The sequence below is a fragment of the Canis lupus genome, chromosome 7 (assembly GCF_011100685.1).
Source record: "Canis lupus familiaris isolate Mischka breed German Shepherd chromosome 7, alternate assembly UU_Cfam_GSD_1.0, whole genome shotgun sequence".
Lineage (NCBI taxonomy): Eukaryota > Metazoa > Chordata > Mammalia > Carnivora > Canidae > Canis > Canis lupus.
Window position 1 is genome coordinate 76,523,668 of NC_049228.1, and position 23,676 is coordinate 76,547,343.

At 40.7% G+C, this 23,676-nt stretch overlaps 2 long non-coding RNA genes across 7 annotated transcripts in view; one reads left to right on the plus strand and one right to left on the minus strand.

The window, feature by feature from the left end:
• The window catches only part of LOC111096831, a 56,977-nt gene that overhangs the window by 10,122 nt on the left and 23,179 nt on the right, over positions 1 to 23,676 (plus strand). For 3 of the 5 annotated variants that reach the window (XR_005362697.1, XR_005362698.1, XR_005362699.1), the window contains exons 2-5: positions 1,404 to 1,955; positions 9,516 to 9,746; positions 9,963 to 10,161; positions 17,978 to 18,126. This is a non-coding gene — a long non-coding RNA (uncharacterized LOC111096831). Of the gene's footprint in view, positions 1 to 1,403; positions 1,956 to 9,515; positions 9,747 to 9,962; positions 10,162 to 17,977; positions 18,127 to 18,809; positions 19,847 to 23,676 lie in introns of those variants that run through there. The other 2 variants (XR_005362700.1, XR_005362701.1) reach the window with 2 other exon arrangements.
• LOC102152727 lies at positions 1,325 to 22,682 on the minus strand. 2 transcript variants are annotated; one of them, XR_005362696.1, is made up of 5 exons: positions 22,532 to 22,682; positions 8,592 to 8,661; positions 6,668 to 6,722; positions 5,252 to 5,514; positions 1,325 to 1,860 (listed from the first exon to the last, which is right to left on the minus strand). It is a non-coding gene; the product is annotated as an uncharacterized LOC102152727 (long non-coding RNA). The 2 variants fall into 2 exon arrangements; XR_005362695.1 differs by lacking the exon at positions 5,252 to 5,514 and having other exon boundaries at positions 22,532 to 22,677.

Genomic DNA, 23,676 nt, shown 5'->3' on the forward strand with positions numbered 1-23,676 from the left:
AAAGACTGTTTTGTTTTATTTTGTGTGTTTTTTAGAGAGGGAAGGGGAAGTGGGGGAGGGAGAGAGGGAGAGAAGAGAGAATCTTAAGCAGGCTCCACACCCAGCACAGAGCCCCGTGTGGGCCTCGATCTCATGACCCTGAGATCATGACCAGAGCCCAAATCAAGAGTCAGATGCTCAAACTGTCTGAACACCCAGGTACCCCTCCCTGGGAAAAAAGCTTAACAATCAAATTGACAAAAGAAAGTAGGGAACGACCATAAATAATACTGAAATTGTCTGAAGAGTTTGGTGACCAAACAAGTTTGCTCGGTTCTAGAGATTCCCTGGGACCTGGGACTGTCAGGTTTAATATCCTAACAATGCTGGGCAAACCGGGTAATTGGTCTCTCTACTCTTGGCATAAGGCTTCTGACAGTAACCGCTGCAAAGCAGTGCGCATTCAGTATCACTGGGGCTTATTATCTGGAAACTATGTCCCTCGAGCCCTCACTTGGGGCCCCACAATGAAATCAGGCATTCATTCTCTGGGTTAAAAATGGATTTCCTGCCTTGTACAAGATTTTCCTGGCCTTTGCCTCCCCTGAATTAATGTAGCTGCTCTGTATTTTAGACATAATACAATTTAAGAAATTTCTTCTTAATTATTTTAAGCCTCTTGACATGATTGCCCTTTGCTATGCGGCTTTTTTTTTTTTTCAATATCTGTTTTTTTTTTTTTTTTTTTTTTTTTTTTTAATGTCTGGCCTGCTTCTTTGTGAGAAGGCGGATCTCACCACATAGAAGGGGATAGCCAATCTGGGAGAATTTAGGTTTTTTTTTTTTTTTTTTTTTTTTTTTTTTAATTCTTCTAAAGCTTTAATTGAAAGCTTTGTAACTTGGCTATCCCAAGAAGAAGCTGCAATTCTCATCTTTCAGGTAAGTTTTTAGAGTCAATTTTTCTACTTTAGATCTGATCATGTGCATGAAAACCTAGATGAAAAGAGTTTGATTAGTTGTTCTCAAAGTAGAGCTTTGTTTCATTGCTCCAAAGGATCCAGGAAAAGTGGGCCACAAAAATCCAGATAGAGTATCCCATCTATCCCCCTGATCCTGGCCCATCTGGATCCAGGTGAGTCCAGTATTAGGTATTACCCCATCTCGACTCCTGTGCCCCCTTGCCCTGACCCAACAGTGAAGCCAAGCATTTTTTTTTTTTTTGAAGCCAAGCATTCTTGATGTCAAAAACAAAGTAAAGGCAATTAGTCAAAGAAGGACACAACATAGTGAAAATATCTAGGTTTCAGCTCTAACAGTGACATGAATAAAAAGCATTCAACCTGTATAATGGTGCCAGAATAATTGTATTAAGTGACAGTAGTTCAAATACAATGGTTTGAAATAATTGACTTATTTTTTTAAAGGTTCTTGTGTGGAGTCAGTTGCCACATTGCCTGATTGTGGAGATCTAGCTTCCAATGTCACCTTTAAAGCGAGTTCATACAGGGTAAATCCACCTCGAAATGTATTCTTTCTCCCCTGATTAATCAATAGCCTTGAAAGCAATGATTCAGTGTCACAGGGCAGCCTGGTGTGGCAGGAAGGCAATGGCTTTGTGCAGGGCTCAGAGCAGAGTGATTGTACTCCTGCGGTGACTGTGGCCAGGCTACTGTACCCCTGGATTTCCTTTCCCTCTGCTGTGAAAAGAGGGGCTGGGCCTAGGTGTACTCAAGGTCCCTAAATGTTGAAGACTCAGGACTTACGACAGAATTACCTAAAGCCCTCTTTCTTTCAGGTTGGCTTCAATTTATCTTCCTCTGATTCACAGGTATAAAAATTCCATTTCTTGGGTCTCATACACACTTGCCACACCTGGAAGCCCTGTGAAGGGAAAGTAAGGTTGACACTGAGCAGCATGCCAAATTTCTCAACATTGACAACTACAGGAAGTCTGCTATGAAGTCTGCTGCTGACAGGTCTTCTGAGGGGTGGAAACACCTATTCTGGGTCAGGCTGGAGGAAAGGTCTCAACCCCTTTGGTTAAAACTTTATGATCTTTTGGGGCACCTGGGTGGCTCAGTCCATTAAGCGTCCACTCTTGGTTTTGGCTCAGGTCATGATCTCAGGGTCATGAGATCGAGCCTTGAGTCGAGCTCCACTCTGAATATGGAATCTGCTTAAGATCCTTTCTCTCTCCCTCTGCCCCTCCACCCTCCCTCTCTAAAACAAAGACGAAACCTTTTATGATCCTTTGAGATCCCAGTCTTCTGCTGCTGTTTCCACGAAGTACCAAGCCTCTACTGTGCATGCCTGCTCCTTTTTTCCCTCTGCTCACGTGCACTTGATGGCGTTTCTCTAACTCCTCTGCTCCATGCTCCATGTGGTCAGACTCTTCTGGACTGCCAGCTCCTTAGGAGAGGGACTGTGCTTTCCATGCTGTCTTTTCATTTGCTCACTCGCTCATTCACTCTGAGCATCTGTGTTTGTGGAGGTTACATCTGAAGGACATCATGTGAGTCTGACCTGTGATCTGAACTTTGCACGGATGCTCCTTAGAGAAGGTGCTTGGTTCACAGACAGAGGGTCCAGGGTCTGGCTCTGGAAGCAGTTTATGTGTCGGGGACTTTCAGGACTGGGAAAGGGGCCTACCTACCCACGTGTTCATATAAGTTTTTGTAAGATATTTCAAATATAGTCGGGTAGGGTAGCCATTCAGTTCTGGCCTCTCTTGCCATCACACGTGATGAGTGTGGCCAGGCCAGTGATGGGCTCTAGCCAAGGGGACTGTTTCCTAGTTTCCTAGGGCTGCTCTCCCACTTCTAGAGGTCAGAAGCCTAAGGCCAAGGTTTCTGAAGGCTTTGGGGGGAGTTCTCCTTTGCTGGTTTCCAGCTTCTTAGCTCCTGGAAATCTTTGGTGTTCTTTTGAATTTGTATTTTGTTTAATTGTATAATGTTCTTTTGGCCTTGGGGTTTCTGCCTTCATCCTCACATGGCCTTCACCCCTCTGCACCTCTGCCTGTCTCCTCCCCTCTGCTCAGTCATTAGGTTTGGGATGCACCCTAATCCAGTGTGGCCTGATCTCAACTAATCGCATGTGCAAAAGACCTTGTTTCCAAATAAGACCTATTCTGAGGCTCTGGGTGGACATGAATCTGGGGGGCGGGATACATATTCAACCCAGTGTAGACTGGTTCTCCAGAAACCAGCTTTTGAGATGGGGATTTGGGTGCATGAGGTTGATTGGCAGGGGGCTTTTGACAATAACACCTTCCCTGGTATGGAGGAAGCAGGAGAAGTTAGCAGAGAAGCAGACGTGAATGAACAGGCAGGAAGCATGTTAACACACGGGGGAGAGATGCAGGTTTCTTGCCGACTTGATATCAAAACAATGACATCTTTGATAAAATTTGTAATGCACCATTACAGTATGAACATCAGTTACTAACTGGTTAATGAGTTTGGTATTTTAAAATGTATTTAAGAAAATTTGTTAGTTCTGAAAACTTACAGTTAACACATGGAAGAAACATCATAGAGGTTTCCCCAAATTTGACAAAAATCCAATAGACTGAAATTCCAATAATGAGCTGTTAACACAAAGGAAACTTCCCTAAGTTATTGATACTAGAAAACACATTTTGTTCAATCGTGTTATAGAAAAGCTGAAGCATCCTCTTTATAGACAAATGATGTTACAAAACTATTGTCACATAAGAAAAAGATCAAAGAATATGAGAGCCAAAACTATTAGGAAAATTAGGTATTATAAAATTACAACAGAGAGTAAGTTAATTGAAAATGTTTTTCCTGCATTGTGATGTTTATGTATTTGCCAGCTTTCAACATTTTTAGAGTGCTGTGGTTTCATTCTCCTTCGGAATAAACAGATACTTCAAACCTAATTTCATATTCCAATTTTTCTTAAGGAAGGCTCTTCCAAAATGTATAAGCTTCAGGTCCCACACAGTCTGGAGCTGCCCTGGCTGCTAGGACCAGGCAGCTGTCTAGCTTGGATGCAGGACCAGAAGGTCAATGCTTATGCCATGAGAACTCAGGATTGCTGGAGCTCTAGGCCACAGAGGCCCATGCTGGTGAGGTGGCACTTGAGCTCCTAGGACTGGGGCCCGAAGCAGAGTGTAGGTGGCATGGCCCTGAGGTCACCCAAGGTCTGGCCCCTCCAGGACTCTGCCCAGCCTAGTCTGGGGGTGCGAGACACTGTTTGACCTCGGGGCTTGGCTGCCTTTGGGTTGCAGGTGTGAAGCTGGAGAGCAGGAGGACAGGATAGCTTTTCCAGAGACACTTCCCTGCAGAAATTCAATCACATCCATCATCTATGCATAGCAAGATGGAGGCCCCAAAGGGGGCAGAGGAAGGCAGCTGCACATCTGCATACTCCGCCCAGCTGGGACTGGACCTCTGGCTCATTTGGGGACTAATTTGCTCCTACCCCTTCACTATTGAAGGAAAAGCCAGACTTGTGACCCAAAGCTCGGTAGAGGTGAGAATAATGTACGTTCCCAGCATATCCAGGCTCATGCGATCACTAGGAAAATCTGGGTCACATTTACCTCTGAGCTAAAGAATTCAGCTTCACTGATTACTTTGTTGAAACTGGCTGTGGGGATCCAGGGGGCAGTGGACGTCTTGGCATCCAGGAGAGTGTGAGCAGCAGTGGAGACAAGAGAGCCCCTGAGCTCTCCTGGGGACACACATTTCCCAGGAAGCCAGCACTGAAGATGGAGGGAAATTTCTACAGATTTGGGGAGATGCTGCAGTTTGTCTTCAGTCCCCATCAGCCAGCTCTTGTTCAAGCCACTGTCCTGCCTCTGCTAGACCTAGAATTAGTCCCCGCTACAAATCAGTCCCTGTTCCGCACCACTTTCTATTGACCTCACACATATGCCCCAGGGGGGGCTGGTAGGGGCTGGATTGCAGATGTGGATGCTCAGGGTCCTTGCGTTGGGGCCGATCAGGACATGTGTTGCTTGGCTGCACATTTCAAGCCAACAGTGTGGTTCCAGATGTCCAAGGGTTTGGGAAATAAGCAGTGGCCCAAGCTTAGAGCTTGATGCCTCTTAGGCCACTTCATATTTTACTTTACTATTAGGTAACTTTTGAAATATAATATTGAGCTTTTCTTGTCTTTGGTCGGAGGTACATAGACTTGCTTTGATGCCAACCCCCACTTCCTGCTGGACCCCCTTCCCCCAGCAGGCCCACTCACAGGCTGGCTGTGCAGTGACCTGGCTGAAACAGGAGTTAGGCCCGTGTACCTGTGTCACGTGGGCCGTGTTCACCCCGGCAGCCACCTCATCCCCGTCTCCTGACTGTCTGGGTTGGCAAGGTCAGGAGCAAGTGTAAGGGCCACGGCAGGGGCTGTGAAGTAGCGGTCGGCTTTGGCTTCCCTGGCTGCTGGCAGAGCACGGGCGATGGTGGGGCAGCCCCTGGAGGCTCCCCGTTCTTGCTCCCATCAGGCTTTGAGCATCTGGGTGGTGTGCTTCCTCTCCTGCCCACTCCAGCCCCATTTCTCTCCAAGCTTGGGAATAAAGAGTCCTTGTCAAACGATGTCCAGAAATGCTTTGTCCTTCAAATCACCCAGTTGCTCATTTCACCAATGCCCCAGAAATACTTCCCATGTTCCAGGCAATGTGCTCTGTCCAGGGAGTACAGAGATGCATGACATGTGGCCTTCATCCTGAGGGGGTCCCAGTCCCTTAGAGGAGACTGACTTGTAGCAAAACAAACCCCTCATCCCCAGTCCTCTCTGGCTTTGGGGTACAAATGTCCTTGTATTAACAATAATGTGACTTCCGACAGGGGCCTGGGCAACTGCACAATCTTGGGCTTTTCTCCGATCACTTCTCCCCGACCCTCCATTATTTCTGCTACTCTCAGAGCTCCCAGAGGAGTTCTGCTTTTCACTCTAGGAATGCAGCCCCCCCACGGCCCTTGCCCCATGGTACTCATACCCTTGCATGGTCCCCTCCCATAGTGAACCGAAAGGTGGCCATCAGTTGCAGTGACCCCTCAGTGGGAAAAAATTAGGCTTTACACGTGCATAGCGTAGCTAAAAAGAACCACAGCCATTTCCCCTTCAATTTGCAGATTTTGCAATCTTATAAAAATCTTTATCAAACCTATCCAGGATATCCAGTTTGAATATTAGCATCATGTTTTATTCAAATAGGACATGGGCTTATGAATAGAAGAAACTAGAGGAATATCTTCACAACCACAGCACCCATGCAGAGGGATTTCTCTCTCTCTGTGTTAGACAATATGGTGACATCCAGAACATCTTTCTGCTATTATTTTCCCTACTGAGTAAATCTGTGTAAACTCAGGTGCAAAAGTAAGGTGTTTTGGTTATGCATTGCTACGCCATTACGTATTTTTATACCCATTGGGCTATCGTTGTGTGTGTGCGTGTGCATCATGCATCTATATTATTTCTCACCTATTTCTCTCTCTATACTGATCCATCACCGCCACCACCACCAATTGTATCTCTAACTAGCCTGCACAGAAGGCCTCCAGGTATCTTCTGTATTTCCCACAGTGTTTAGGTGTGGCCAGGGTCATACACAAAATGACTACCAGTCAGTAAATATTCCATTTTGGGTTTCGTTTTATGGACATGGTATAACTTGTTTATTTGAAAAAAACAAAAACATTCTTTCAAATCTTACCATTCAGAAATAGATGTTTCCTTTGTGATGACCGCACCAGTCCTCTCTGTACAAACTGGTGAAAATACAAAAACATACAAATTATATGGGATGGGAACTTATTTACTATATTAAAATAAAATTGTAACAATCTTCATGGAACTTAGTGAAAGAGAGGAAAACTAAAGGAATTTTGAAATTTAGATAAATACTTATTCACAAGAGAGATTCATTTCTATAAGATTCCTCTCATATTTAAAAATGGATTAGATTGTTTATGCTTTTACACCTAACTATTTCAACTTGAGACATCTTCTATTGATTCCTTGCTTGGAAATATGGGGACATTAGCACACCTAGGGGACTTGCACCTTTAAAAAAAAATGTGTCCTGATTTTTTAAAAGTTATATTATTAATTTTCCATTTTCAAGATTTAGAATATTTACAGTTTGTACTTTAATGAAAATTTCCTGTTTTTTTAGTCTTACTTTTTTATTTAAATGGGTTCAGGGCTCATCATCCATTTTTAACCATTGTTTTCTTTTTGAAAGAAATGGTTTTGATTTATTCCTTGATTGGCTAAATGTCATACTTTTTCTTTCCCCAAAAGGCTCATGGATTTCTTGAATTATTGCCTACTTGACAGCATCTGCCTTTTGTCTTTTTGCTTTATGTATAACCTGGCTAAGGAGGGAGCTCCTGGGTGACACTTTTCTCACTCAGAATCTTATAAATATTGCTTCACTGACTTCTGAGATTAAATATTAGGATCTGAGCCCAATCCAATCTTTTCCCTTGTATGTAAGGTGGATTTTCTGCCTGAATGAGCATATAAATCTTTTTGTACCCTTGGAGTTCAGTAAGAAGTCTGGACTAAGTTTGGTGTTGGTAATTCTACATCTGCATCTCTATATATCTATGTATCTATGTATCTACCTATCGCCTATCTACCTATCTAATTATCATCTATCTCTATCCATCTATCTACACTATTTATAGTACAGGTTGTGTTCTTTAAAGTTGTAGAATTAAATATATCATTATCTCAGGGATATTTAATTCTACCAAATGAATTTATTATTTTCATCAAGGTAATATATGTACAAAACTTACGAGTCAAAGACACGCTGTCCCACATTTCCCCAAGCCCCATCCTATTTTCCAGAGCTGACTGAATTCAAATTTTTCTGTTTCTTTTTATGTGTACTTCTGTATTTCTAAATAATATACTTGTGATGCTCTTTCTTAATTTTTAGATTTCAGAAGTCATTAAATGACTTCCTTTAATAAAAGTTGAGATTTTTTCCTTACTCTTTCCATCCTTTCTCAACTAACATAGTTGGGTTGATTGATGTCTAATGATTTCATTATGTTCACTACATAAATAATGTTTATTACCTATCTGATGTTGCCATAACTAGCACAGAGGTTTTCCCTGAGGACCCGAAGGCTTTCCTCATCTTCCTTACCCTGATGTTTTTCCCCATAACCTTGTCTTGTCCTTCTTCCCCTCAAGAATCCAATCCAAGGATTAATCTGTTTTGTTCCTCCTTCATCCTCAGGTTTTAGGAACAAGACTACCTTGAAATGGTCACTCATTAAATCTTTGTTAAGTAGATAAATGCTGAGAAAATTGAGTGCTGTGATTATATATTCTTTTTTGTGTGTCTTTTGATTTTCCCCCAAATTAATAATTGTCTAGAATTAATCATTGCTTCACGTTCTACTTGCTTATATTTTTATGTAATTATAATTGATCCTTTCCAAAATTTCCAAAGAAATTATAACCTCCGTGCCCACACCGCTGAATACTGTTTCTCTATGTTGTGATGCTGGGACCAGAGGATTCTCCCCCACCCCGCAGCCCCACTGGTGTCCAGGCTGCCAGGGGTGTGTGCTCAGGACTCCCTTCCCCGCCCAGGGTACCCCTTCCTGGGTCCTTACGTCTTGAGTCCTCGTCTTTCTCCTCTTGGTTTACTCCTTCTTATCGTGAAGCATGTCTTCCAGTAACTCTCTGCAAATGGGAACAGAGGAACCATTTTGTGCTATTGCATGTTTGAACTGTTTTTCTCTAATATTTGTGATTTGGCTAAAACTAACATTCTAGGCTGGAAACCCGAAGAAATTTGAAGAGATGGCTCCATTATCCTCTAGTTCCCATGCTGTTGAGAGGTCCATTGTGGCAACTTTTCCTCTCTCTATCTCTGAGATTATTTAGGATGTTCTCTTTAACTCTGGTGTTCTGAAATGTCATGATGAGGCGCCTTGCAGGATTCTTTTCATTGATTACACTGTGAAAAATCAAGACCTTCATTTCTTTTATTTTTAAAAATTATTTCCACTCATCTGTTTTCTCTTTTTTAGATTCCTAGTGATGGGGCGTTCCACACTCTGATTTATTTCTCTGATTTTATCATCTTTTCTCTCTTGTTTTTCAGCTTATTATTGAGGATTTTCTTTATCTTTCAAATCTTCCACCTAATTTTCATGTAAGCTCTCATATTTTTAATTTCCACTGAGCCCTTTCCTTACCTTGTTTTCCAGTTGTTCTGTTTCTCCCTCCTAACAGAAAGTGTTCTTATTTCCAGAAGGCACTATCATACATTATCTTCTGGAACATATTATTGTGCTCTTGAAATCTGGCCCCTGAGTTCCATCTCTGCCCTTCCCGTTGCAGTCTAGCCCGTCCCTCTAGTTGGAGGGGGAGGCCCTAAGGGCTGGTGGTTGGTGGGGGGGGGCATTTGAGGCGGGCCTTACGGACGAAGGGGCGGGGCTGCAGGGTGCTGGGCACAGGTGTTCAGAAGCCTCTCCTGAGCATCCCTAGATCTTTAGGAACCAAAGGTCTCTTCTGTGGATCTGTCTTTGTAGGCCTCCAGGGTTCTATGAGCAGGTGGAAAAGGAGGCCGGTGTGTCCCAGCAGCCCCCAGATATTCATGGGGCTCCCAAGATAGCCCTTCCCGCCTGGCTCCACTACCGGTGACCCTGCTGGGCGTGGAGAGCCTGTCACCCGAGGAGCACACCACAACCTGAGGGCCTCCAGGGCACTGAGAGCCTGGGGTCTCCCCTCAGGATGGGATGGCAGCCCTTAGGGCCAAGGAGGTGAGGAGCCTGGCAGCAGACGTCTGGGGAAAGCAGATACAGAGGGGCAAGGGCAGGGTGGGCACCCCGTGGGAGACCCAGTGAGTCCTGTGCCTCTGCATGGCAAGATGGCTCTGTGTGGCCCACCACATTCAAGGCTTCGGTTTGAGGATGTGTCTCCTCACCAGGAAAGCAAATGAGAAAAATAACCGTGTGGTTTTTCTCTTCTCTCTGAAGGCTTCCCTGCTCCTCACGTTGTCAGCGCAATAGTGATCCTCTGTGTCTGTGATGAGACCAGAGTTATTATGTGCAGCTAAACCATTCCAGATCATCTGTTTTCTACACCTCAAGCCTCATGAACCTTTCCTCACAGAAAACACTGAAAACTAATGTAGTTTACTCTGGACAGCGGCTGGAAATCCACAAACCCTGCTACGTAAGTTCTTCCTCATCTCTGACCAGCACTTTGGGCCTTACCTGAACATCTTGGAAAAATGAACCCCATGACCAAGGTGTAAATTCCCTAGCATTTTACCACAGAGAATATACTTTGGCTAATTTAGGCAATTATAAATTTATTTTTTTCAAAATCAAGGCAAAATAACTTGATTTGTGCTGTCCTGCAGATGCAGTTTGGACTAACACCAAAGCACATTAATACATTTTTTCTTTATGTCGTAAAAGCTTTTTGATGACAAATCTTGAGTTTGGTTTAAAAAAATTATTATTAGCTGGAAGAGGGCTGTAAATTATGTATGATCCCATAGACTTATATATGGGGTAGTATATGAAGGTGACAAGGAGAGGACACCACCACCACTCTCTAGAACATTCATCTCTCCAGTGGGATCAAAGTCACTTCAGGCTATAGATGCCTTGCTGCATGGCGGAGATATGAATGAGAATCTAAGTCCAGGTAGGAATTAGAGGCCAGGGACTGTAACCATCAATCAAGCTTTATTTCTTTTCTCTCTCTTTGTCCTTCCTTTTTTCCTCTCTCCTTCCATCCACCCTGTGTCCATCCTTTCCTTCCTTCCATCTTCCTCCCTCTTCTCCTACCTCTCTCTCTTTCTCTCTCCCTCTCTGTCTTGGCGACTAATACTCTGGTTTATCAATAGAAAAGTGTCTAGTAAACTATCAAAAACAGACCAACCGAAATAGAAATGCATATAACTGTACAATCTCAAACTAAAGGTGCCAAGTATTAATTACATTTGTGTTTCATCAGGGGGGCATGTGGTCCCAAAATGCTGGGAATGCATCTCTACCTCTTAGAATAAAGACTATTTGATAACCTTAAATCAACACAGCTGCCCACTGGCATTTCTTCTGGAAATGAAGAGAGAGTCATGTGCATGGTTTGGCAGCTGAGAGGCTGGGCACAAAAGTATCCACTGGCTCAGGCCCTGGGAGCAAGGGTAAACAAGGCACTGTGGGAACCCAGAATTGCAGGAGTTCTGCATGTCCAGCAAAGAGAACGTGTGGAGTAATGAGCTGAGAGGTTTGTTCATTATTTTGCTTTTCCTACATGTGCCTTACACTGCAACCTGGTTACCATCACAGTCTGTAGAGTTACCAGCACAACCTACAGTTACCAGCACAACTCACACAGCCAATGAAATGGATTATAAAGATGTGTGTAAAAAAGAAGTCACAAGGAGAGTTTATCTAGAAGGCTCTATTTTTATTTTGAAGCTTACTCAGTTGTGAGTTTCAAGATGGTAGGTTTTCTTTCTTTTTCTTTTTTTTAATTTATTTTTTATTGGTGTTCAATTTGCCAGCATATAGAATAATACCCAGCGCTCATCCCATCAAGTGCCCCCCTCAGTGCCCGTCACCCAGTCACCCCCACCTACCTCCCCTTCTACCACCCCTTGTTTGTTTCCCAGAGTTAGGAGTCTCTCATGTTCTGTCTCACCTTCTGATAATTCCCACTCATTTTTTCTCCTTTCCTCTTTATTCCCTTTCACTATTTTTTATATTCCCCAAATGAATGAGACCATATAATGTTTGTCCTTCTCTGATTGACTTATTTCACTCAGCATAATACCCTCCAGTTCCATCCACGTTGAAGCAAATGGTGGGTATTTGTCGTTTCTAATGGCTGAGGAATATTCCATTGTATACATAAACCACATCTTCTTTATCCATTCATCTTTCGGTGGACACCGAGGCTCCTTCCACAGTTTGGCTGTTGTGGACATTGTTCCTTAAACATCGGGGTGCAGGTGTCCTGGCGTTTCACTGCATCTGTATCTTTGGGGTAAATCCCCAACAGTGCAATTGCTGGGTCGTAGGGCAGGTCTATTTTTAACTCTTTGAGGAACCTCCACACAGTTTTCCAGAGTGGCTGCACCAGTTCACATTCCCACCAACAGTGCAGGAGGGTTCCCTTTTCTCCGTATCCTCTCCAACATTTGTGGTTTCCTGCCTTGTTAATGTTCCCCACTCTCACTGGTGTGAGGTGGTATCTCATTGTGGTTTTGATTTGTATTTCCCTGATGGCAAGTGATGCGGAGCATTTTCTCATGTGCTTGTTGGCCATGTCTGTGTCTTTCTCTGTGAGATTTCTATTCATGTCTTTTGCCCATTTCATGATTGGATTGTTTGTTTCTTCGCTGTTGAGTTAAATAAGTTCTTTATAGATCTTGGATACTAACCCTTTATCTGGTTTTCATTCAGCATCCCTCATTCATATGGTAAATGTTCTGAGCACAAGTTAGAAAAAAGAGCCTAGAGTTCAAAGACACAAAACAGCATGATCAGAGGAGGTCTCACATCTTAAGAATCATTTGAACCAAGCCTTAAAATGAAGAGGATGGGGGCACCTGAGTGGTTCAGTTGGTTAAGGGTCTCCCTTCAGCTCAAGACAGGATTCCGGGGTCCTGGGATGGAACCCTGCATTGGGCTCCCTGCTCAGTGGGGGAGTCTGCTTCTTCCTCTTCTTCTGTCTGCTGCTCACCAACTTGTGCTCACTCTCTCTTTCAAATAATTAAAATCCTTAAAGAGTGAAGAGGATGTGAACAGAAAAGACTCATGGGTAGTAAGGTGGCAGAAAGAGAGGGATTCAAGTAGGAGCAATGGCTTGAGCTGTTGAGCCGCTCTGATCTGCCCTAGAAGCCATGTGTATATAACAGACCAGCACATGTTACATGTCTGTTTGTTCGTTGTTCCCCACCCCCATGTTATACTGTGAGCTCATTTAACATTAGTTATAGTAGGCATTCAATGTTATGTGTGCAAAATGAATGAATGCCAAGGGGAAGACACAGTTGCAGAATGAATCCAGGAAATAGTAAATATGGCAACAAACCTTTACAGAGGGCTTTCAGTGAGTCAGAGAATAAAACTAGGTCTTTGGGATTCAGAGAGGACAGGGTCTCCACAAAGGTTTCATAGTCCCTAGGATATTTTCTCATTTAAAAATAAACAAACTACTTCCATTTTCTGCACACGCAACACTTATATATGAGTGGGTGAGTATCCTTTTACTGGGAGAGGATTGTAAGTGTATTCATGCTGGGCCATGTCCTGATATAGGATATTATACCAAAAGTTTGTCAGGATATTAAGCATACAAAGCACTGGCACCCATATCATCTGACTTAATGGTCACAACAGATTAGAGAGATCAGAGGGACATATTTCATTATCCATATTTTTTTTTTACATGAAGAGATGGATGTCCATAGAATTTGCATACTTACCCTATAAGTTTATCTCAAATGAGTCAACCAAATTTGGTTCTCAGAAAAGCATAGTTTCAGTTAATGATAGACCCAGACATCTTGGGGGGAAATAGAAGACACACCTGATAAATGGAGCAGAAAATATTGGAGTGGAAATATCTGGGGCTGTGGAGAAGATTACACATGTTGCTGTGGGAGCCAGGAGTATTTGGTGAGAAGGTCAGAGGAGGGGCAGGGAATTTTGGCTTTGAAATTTTGGGGAAAATGTTCTTGGGTCTGCTTCAGCCTGAGTCTTTTTATTTTTTTATTTTTTTAAGGTTTATTTATTTATTTGAGAACAACAGAGGGAGGAGGAAGGGCAGAGGGAGAGGGAGAGAGAGAATCTCACCCAGACTCCTGCTAAGTGTGGAACCCAAGGTGGGGCTTGATCCCAACCCTGAATCATGACCTGAGCAGAAATCAAGAGTTGGACGCTTAACCCCCCAGGCACTCCCAGCCTTAGTCACAAAAGCCAACTATCCTGTTCCCTGGCCAGCAAAGGCAAACAAGATACCTTGCTTCATTCCAGCCTGCACTAAAAAGGCTCAGATGATATGCTTGTCCCTGACCTCCGGCCTTTGTCTCTTGTTGGAGACCAGGCCCTACCTTCTTGCATTTCATGTTGTAATCTCTTCACCAAGGTTGGCTCTTATCTATGGCCTTCTACTTAAATCATGCTTCACTCTTTCCTTGAATAAGATATTTCAGCTTTCTTGCACCAAATGCCTCATAAAGATGTGTGAAAAGTTCTCCCGGGAGTGGAAAACCCGACCTTCTCAGTCACAGTTTGAGCACAGAATACTTAAGGTGATATATCCATGGTTGGTTGGGAATATGTATTTTTTGTGTATTTGTAATACATTTCCCCTTTATGTCAATGGGTATCTGTTAACATTTTTCTTTATAACCAATTCAGTCTTACATGTGCAAACATAATCATTGAAAAATTTAGGAAAACACAATTTAATGCCCGCAGAGCATTTCTTTATATGGATATACCATAAACTATCTTTTGAAATGATTTTATTGATTTACATTAAGGTGATTTCCAGCTTTTTGAGATTGATCACTGGCCCCACTAGAATTTAAACTTCATAAGGGCACGGATGTTGATTGTTCTGCTCACTTTTACATTTTGAACATCTGCCATGTACCTGACACATAGTAGATGCTGAATACTTTTTGAATTTGAATGAATGAATATTGGGGAAGAGAGAGATAAAGGGGCAAGGTTCTCAATAATAATAATAATATAATAATAATTACTACTAATGATAATTGTTAATATTTAGGCTGTCAGAGAAGAAAAACCAATATATTTATTATATTTAATTATGAAAAATTTCAAAAATAGCAAAACTGAAAGAATTTTACATTGAACACCATATATACACCATCTAGAGTCTGTCATTAACATATGCTATATACATGCTTTGTCACATATCTATCCATTCCTCTATCTATCAATCCATCTTAGTTTTTGGATGCGTTACAAGGCAAATTGTAGACATTAGTAAATAAAGCTCAATATCTGTTTACAGTTTTGTCTGTTTTTTTTTTTAATGTAAAATCTGAATTCACAAACCCTATCAAGGCTCAATATCTGTTTACAGTTTTGTTCTGTTTTTTTTTTTTTTTAATGTAAAATCTGAATTCACAAACCCTATCAAGGCTCAGTACCATATTACCATCACTCAATAAAATTTCTCAGGGGCCCTTTTCTTGAATCCCCTTTCCCATCCATCCAGAGGCAACCATTAGTAGTTTTACCTATTTTAGAATTTCACATAAGTGGAAGCACACAGTATGTCCTCTTTCACATAAGTATTTTTTTCCCCTGCAGAGCAAAATGTTTTTAAGATTCATCTATACTATTGTGTATATATCAGTAGTCCTCACTTTTTATTGCTGAGTAGTATCTATTGTATGATTAATCCACATCTTGTTCACCTAACCTTCTACTCATGATCACCAGGGCTATTAGAGACAGTTTTCTTCCTTTCTGATTTTTCTTTTATTTCTTTTTCTTCTCTTATTACATTGTTTATATCTCTGGTATGGTATTGAATAGAAATGCAGAGAATAGGCATCTTTACCTTGTTCCTGGTTGTAGGTAGAAAGCACCCAGTTGTTCACAAGTCAGTAATATAAGTTTTTCATAAATGTCTTCATTACACCAAGAAAATTCCCTTTTATTCCTACTTTCCCAAGAGATTTTATCACACTGATAGAAACCTTTACTGAATCTATTGAAACAGTAGTTTTGTTTTTCTCTTTGATTTTTTAAAACTGTTGGATTACAATAATTGATCTTTGAATGTAAATTTCAACCCTGCAATTCTGGGATAAACCCTATCTGGTTGCAATGCATTATCTTTTTAATATATTACTTGATTCAATTCAGTAATATTTTCTTGAGGAATTTCGTGTCTATTCCATAAGGATATTGGTCTGCATTTTTCTTTTCTAGAGATATTTTGTTGTATATTGATCTTAGGGTTATACTTGCCTAAAAAATAAGTTAGGAAGTTTCCCTTCTTTCTTTACTTTCTGAAAGAGTTTGTGTAAGATTAATGTTATTTCTTTCTTAAGTGTTTGATAAATTGCCCAGTCAAAAATCATCTGTGCCTGGATCTTCTTCTCTGGAAAAATATTAATAAAAAAATCTATTTCTTTAACATACTTTTGGCTTTCCAAATTTTCCCTTTCATTCTGTGACAGTTTTGCCAAGTTTTATTTTTCAAGGAATTTGTCTATTCTACCTTAATTGCCAAGGTATTTCCATATTCATTTTCTTTCTTTTGCAGATTAAATAGTTTCAACTAATCTTTCAAATTCACTGGCTGTTTCCTCTCTCATTTCCATTTAAGCTGATAAATATTTTCATTTTAGGTATGATGCTTTTGAGTTTCAGAACTACCACTTTGATCTCTCTATTTTCTATTCCTCTGCAGGGAACTGCCATCTCTTTATGCATTAAGAGCTTGTCATTCATTGGACATAGTTGTCATAACTGCTGGAAAATTCTTGTCTGCTAATTTTGACACCTGGGTCATATCAGAGTGGTCTCCATTGTTTGTCTTTTCTCTTGAGAATGTGTCTTACTTTCTAGTTTCTTTAGATGCCAGATGATTTTAGTTTATGTCCTGATCATCGTGAATGCTCTGTTGAGACTTCAGTTTCGGGCATCTTCCTCCAATGCGCATGTGTGATATTTTGTTTTATCAAAATTAACTTGGTTGGTTGCAGACATCAAAGTGTGTGTCCTGAACAGCAATTCTACCTCAGTTTAGTTCTTTGCTTTTTAACTGGGCTGCTTGCTGCCTCTCTGCCCATGCTTAGTTCAAAGTGGCCAGATAATTCTATTTTCTGATTCTCTCCTTTCCAGGACCACCTTTCTCACTTCCCTCACAAGTGCCTTGAACTCTGTCCTGTTTCTTCAGGTCAAAGAGACACATGGGGGCAGTCTGGGTAGCTCAGCTGTTTAGCGCCACCTTCAGCCCAGGGCATGATCCTGGAGACCAAGGATCGAGTCCCATGTTGGGCTCCCTGCATGGAGCCTGCTTCTCCCTCTGCCTGTGTCTCTCCTCTCTCTTTCAGTCTGTGTCTCTCATGAATAAATAAATAAATCGTTAAAAAAAAAAAGAAAGAAAGAAAGAAAGAAAGAAAGAAAGAAAGAAAGAAAGAAAGAAAGAAAGAAAGAAAGACACATCGTAAGTACCTAAGTGATCCCTGTGTGGCTCTGCTTGTGCCCTGACCTCAGGCTCCTAGTCCTTCAAACCAGAGCTTACTCATTGCCTTTTCCATGTTTCCAAGTGCCAACCTGCTTTTATTGTCTTTCTAGTGCCTCTGGGCTATTTTGTTTTTGTTTTCCTCTCCTTTCTTCCCTCTTCCTCTTCCTCTTCTTTGTATTTTACCCAGTGGTTTATAGTAGTTACCTGCAGACAAGCTTTCTTGGCAGGAGCTGGGTTGGCTGTATCAAAAGATGGGAGGGCCACTCTGCATCTACCTGAGTCCTAGGGAGAGGATAAACACAAGCCAACCAGCAAACAGAAAAGGAACAATAAATCTGCTCTGTGGCTTCTGTGTTTGTTGACACTGGGTCTCAAGGCAGCCCTTCATTGGTTCATACATGAAGGAAGACTCCTCAGGCCAAAGGGGCCTCTCTGCATATCCACCCAGAAACCATGGGCCATATGGGCATGAAGACTCCAAGGAATACAGGCCACTCCCGTGCTTTGCAGGCTGCCTTCATGGGGTAGAGGACACACGCATGGAAGTCAAGGGGACACACACAGGATTGATTCACAAGAGCACAAAGCCCCCTTTGTGGGGGTCCTAGAACTGCCTGGAAATGCTCTTATGGTACCAGTAGCAAGAGAAAGGAAAGACTGTTAACTGTAGTCACAGTAACCACTTTTTCTTAGTGCAGGAGTAAGAAAATTTAATTTATGTGTCATGGCTGTGAACAGTCTTTAGTACAGCATGTGTCAAATAAAAAGATGGAATTCCCTTTCTTCACAGGCTCCCAGCCATGGCAGGCTCTGAGAGAGTCTGGCCTATGTCTACACCTACAATTGTGCATTTGTCATGGTGATTCCAACATCAGCCAGTCTACTGACAGCCAGAGAAATGGCCTATAAGAGGCACGTGGCTCATTTTATTCCTTGCAGGTAAGAAGGCACAGGATTTGAAAGATGATCAGAAGTGGGAGATGAAGGAAAGAAACTAACCCTACAATGCATATTAATGCTTATTTCAGGGTGGCTGAAATGAGTGTGTAATTTATGAAGCAATCAGGATAATGTTTCTCTTCTGAGTTTTGTCTCTACTACCTTGGGGAATTAATGTTTTTGTCTTTGGGAGTGTGTGTGTGTGTGTGTGTGTGTGTGTGTTTTAATTCTTTTTCAAAAGCCAGTAGAGGTACAAATGGTGGAGACTTGAAGAAAAAGGTATATTGAGGAGAAAGGAGAAGCTGGGGAACTGAGAGAAAGTTTGAGTTCTGCGTAACTTTCCCTTGGACCCTGTGGACAGAAGGAGTCACATGTCTGCTGTCCCACCTGTGCTCTGATTCTGTGTAGATTTCCCCAGTCCTGCAGTATAGACATCTGTGCGTGGCTAAGGGGGAGCCCTGGGGTGGCAGGCAGGGTTCAGGCAGAGAAGTAGCACCTGTAGGAGACAGCTGGAGATGTATTGGAAGGGATCAGCTCACACCACTGGGGGTGGTCCTCCTTACCTCAACTAATTCTTGACTCTTCACTGAGGAAATATGGGAAATGAAATCCTTTCCCTCTGGTATCTGACGACCAGGTTTTCCCACTCCTAATCAGTTATTGTATTCTTCTTCTTCTGGCAGACAGAAAGTTCCAATGGTGGTTTCTCTTGCTGGCTTTCCAGCCTTCACTCCCCACCAGGTCTCTGGATGTTCATTGCCTCTCCTGCTTATAGCACTGTGGCCCCCCATGGGGTGTTCATCCAGCCACCCCTCTGTTATCAGTAATGAACCCCAGAGGTGTCAGGAACAACCAGCCTGGTTTACCAGGGACCTAGACTTATGTCAGTAGCTGAGACATGCAAGAGGCCATGAGAAACACAACAAAGCAGACAGCCTGCCATCAACTTTCCTGGACAGCCAGTAAGCTGGCTTCAGTTAGGCTCTCTCTGCCTCGGAGAAAACCCTAGAAAGGTCAGGATTCTGCACTTGCTCTGTGAGTCCCTCCTGCATCTGCTGGGCTCGCTGTGAGCGTCTCAATCGATTTCCCACCTGGCACTCCCACCCTAGTGCCAGCATCCTGGTGTGGCCAGCCCCGGCGCCTGGTGTGGGACCCACTCCATCACGGTACCTTTTTTGATTCTATTTGCCAATATTCTGTTAAGAATTTCTATGTATTTGTTCATGGGGGGTATCTTCCTTTAATTCCTTGAGATGTTTTTGATGATTTGAGAATCAGAGTAATACTGAGCTTATCAAATGAGTTGAGAAGTACTCCTTCCTCTATTTTCTAAAAGGGTTTGTGTTTGGATTGGCATTTCTTTTGAAATTTTTTGCCAGAATTCATCAGTGAAGGCGCTGGGTCTGGAGTTTTCTTCATGGGAAAGTTTCCAGTTACGAATTCTGTTTTCTTAATTATGACAGGGTCGCTCTATTTTTAAAAAAATTGAGTCAGTTTTTGCAATATATGTCTTTCATGGAATTTTTCCCCATTTTATTTAAGTCATGAAATTTATTGACCAACATTTGTCCATAATAAACTTATTATCCTTTTAATGTCCGTAAAATCTGGAATGATGTCTGTCCATCAGCTTTTGACCTTTTGTTTTTTTAAAAAAATTCTTTACCATTTTATTGCTTTTAGATCTTAATGTGATTATTTATTTACTTTTTTTGTTTCATTTGCTCTTCTTTTTCCATTTTTTTAAAAAAAGATTTTATTTATTTATTCATGAGAGACACAGGCAGAGGGAGAAGCAGGCTCCATGCAGGGAATCCAACATGGGACTCTATCCCGGGTCTCCAGGATCAGGCCCTAGGCTGAAGGCAGATGCTCAACCACTGAGCTACCCAGGTGTCCCATCTTTTTCCACTTTTTAAGATGGAAGCTTCTATTATAAATTATACATCATCTTTATTTTCTAATAGAGGTAGTTAAAGTTGTCCCCTAGGTATTGCCATACCTGCATCTCACACATTTTGACATGTGTTTTCATTTATATTTAGTTATAATTGCTATTTTCTAATTTATGTTGGGACTTCCCCTTTGATCCGTTAGTTATTTGGGGGTTTCTCAGATATATTTCAATTTTTGATTTCTTATTTAATCACGTTGTGATCATAAAACATACTCTATGTGCCTTCATTTCTGTTACGTTTCTTCAGTCTTGTTTTATGGCTTGGAGTGTGGTGCATCTTGGTGAATGTTCCACTGGAAAGGAGAGATGTATTTTGTCGTTGGCTGAGGTGTTTTCTACATGGAGATTAGATTAAATTGGTTGGAAATGTTGTTCAGATCTTCTGTATACTTACTGATATTTTTTCCCTATTTATTCTGTCAATTGCTGAGAGAGTATTGAAGTATTCCACTAAAGTTTATATATGTATATTTATATAAATTTTTATTTATACATTAAATAAATATATTGTATTATAAATATTTTTGTTATAATTTTAATTAAAGATATTACATATGCTATATACATATATCATATAAAATACACATATACATTTATACCATATTGATTTTTTTCTCCTTTTAGTTTGTCAGCTCTTTGTCTTAGAGCTATGTTATTAGAGTATCTATACATATTTATAATGGTAATGTAGCACTGCTGTATTAACCCAGGCATCCCTTCTTCTATTATCTTATTGTTCTTCCTAGAGTATACAGTACATTGTTTGATAGAATCACTAATAATGAGAGTTCTTGTCTTGTTTATGACTTTAATCAGAATTTCATCAAGTTTTACTATAATATTTGTTAGGTAACTTTTATCTTCTTAAGAGAATTCCTTTTTATACTTAGTTTACAAAGATATTTTTTTTAAAAGATTTTATTTATTTATTCATGAGAGACACAAAGAGAGAGGCAGAGAGGGAGAAGCAGGCCCCATGCAGGGACCCCGATGTGGAACTCGATCCCAGGTCTCCAGGATCAGGCCCTGGGCTGAAGGCAAGCGCTAAACTGCTGAACCACCCGGCCTGCTCTACAAAGAGATTTTTATAAATGATGAGTTAGTATTGAATTTTATCAGATGCTTGTTTTCTGTCTATATTGTGGTGATTTTACTGGGATATACCCTAATTAGTCACCAATATACTTAATCATGATATTATATATATATAATATATATATATATATATATATATATATATAGTACCAAAATCAATTCTCTGTTTATTATTTTTACATTTTTATTGTAGATTATATTTCATAATTTTCTTTTCTTAAACTGTCCCTGTGTTTTATTAAGTCAAGCTTATATAAACCTTATGACATTATTTATAGAGTTTATTTACCTTCTTTTCCTTGACATTAAATATTTTGTGTAAAATGGGAATTATCTGTTCTTTGAAAGTGTGGCAAAATTCAACTGTAAAATTTCTTAATGAGATTGGTATGTGTCTTCTACTAGGGTGGTGGGTGATTTTTGATGATCAAATCAATAGCTATTGCTTTATTCTATTTCTATTTTTGTATTTCTTGAGTTAAATTTTATAATATGACATTTTCAGAAAATTTTCTATTTGATCTAAGTTTTCAAATATATTAGTGCATAATTGCTTAGACTATTTCTTTATGATTACTAATTTTTGCTTTGCCTTTCTTTCTCTTCCTCTCTCTCTTTTTTGTTTTATAAATCAGCCTTGGTAGAGTCTAGTATATGATTGTATTTTCTTCAGAAAACACTTGGATTTTGGTGTTACTCTTGCATTTTTGCTTTTCTTCTCATGTAATTTCTTTCTCTTATTTATTAATTTTTGCCTTTGACTTCCTTTAGTTATTCTCTGGTCCATTTTTATTTTCTGTTTTATTTTGATCTAAATGCTTAGTTGGGCGATCCCTGGGTGGCTCAGTGGTTTGGCACCTGCCTTTTGCCTGGGACGCGATCCTGGAGTCCCGGGATCAAGTCCCACATCGGGCTCCTGGCTTGGAGCCTGCTTCTCCCTCTGCCTGTGTCTCTGCCTCTCTCTCTCTCTCTCTCTCTCTCTCTATGTCTATCATGAATAAATAAATTAAAAATCTTAAAAAAAATAAATGCTTAATTGGTTTATTTTCTATCTCATTGATTAGTGCACATTACATATATTCTACAAGTTTTGATATGTAGTACTTTTATTTTGATGAGTTTAAAATTTTTGAATTTCATTTTTTAAATTTATGAATTATTTAGGAGTTTATCATTTCTTACCATAGTTTAAGAATTATTTTTGGTAACTACTTAAAATTTAATTTAGAAAAAAAATAAAATTTAACTTAGTACTGGTTTAAGAAGATGTTAGTCAAGATAGCCTAGATCATACTGCTATAATAAATAACCCCCAAATCCCTGTGGCTTAAAATAACAAAATATTTATCTCACCTACACTATACAACCATCGAAGTTTGGCAAGTAGGATCTGCTCATTGTGATGACGTAGACACACAAGTTGATGGAATAGCCACCATTTCAAATGTTGCCAGTTGCTATGTCAAAAGTCAACAGAGAAGAAAGAATGTTCTGAAATCTTTCACAGGCAGTTGAATGCTCTAGAAGTGACACATTCTATCTCTGCTCACAACTCATTGGCCAGAACTCATCACATAGTCATACCCATTCACAAGAGGGTAGAGACGGGACATGCAATCATACCGTGTGCCCATCTGCACTGGTTGAACAAAAAACACAGTATAATAATATTTGCTAAGAAATTTGTTGACACTTTTTTTCCTACGTGTTCAACTTTTGTAAATGTTCCATGGATCTTTGGAGACTTTATATGTTCTCTATCTACAGATGGTAGATTCCATACAGTTCATTCCATTGCACACATTTCATTCCATTTATTTCAAACTTCTGAGCTGACTTGTTCAAATCTTATTTTTATTCAGCTTACTCTGCAAAATTCTACAAGAGCTGTATCATAATATCCCACTATGGCTGGGACTTTGGTTTTGTCAACTTGTCTTTGCAGTTATGTTTATGTATTTTGAAGGGCACATGATTAGATCCAACTTACTGCTATGTCATTTTGCTCTGTATCCTTATCGCTACCAAAAATGATAAAAATATTGATTGACCAAGAGGGTACATCATTTCTTCAACATCTGGCTCTTCACTAATTGACAGGACTTGGCACTAGTAGTTATTTGTAGCAGGTACATGATTTCATTTTATCTGGACAGTACCATTGTAAGGCTATTGCCATATCATTCTTCCCGATTTACTCCTTAGTACATGGATCCCACACCAGAACCTCAAAGTCTGGACTCTTCTCTTGGCCCATGCTGCTCTAGGAAAAGGCAAGTCAACGTTTGAGGCCAAAACAATCATGAAAGACACGTTGTCCCCAGAATCTGTTCTACTAGATCTCTGTGGTGCCAATATTTGTAAATGATCTATTCAAGCTGAGTCTTGCCACTCTGACAAATTGAAGAGCGTCTAGCTGGTCTTTCATTTACCTGTACCCTGTTAGCATCCCCCACACAGTGAAGCTTAACACAACCAGGGTGAGGAGGGAGAAAAGA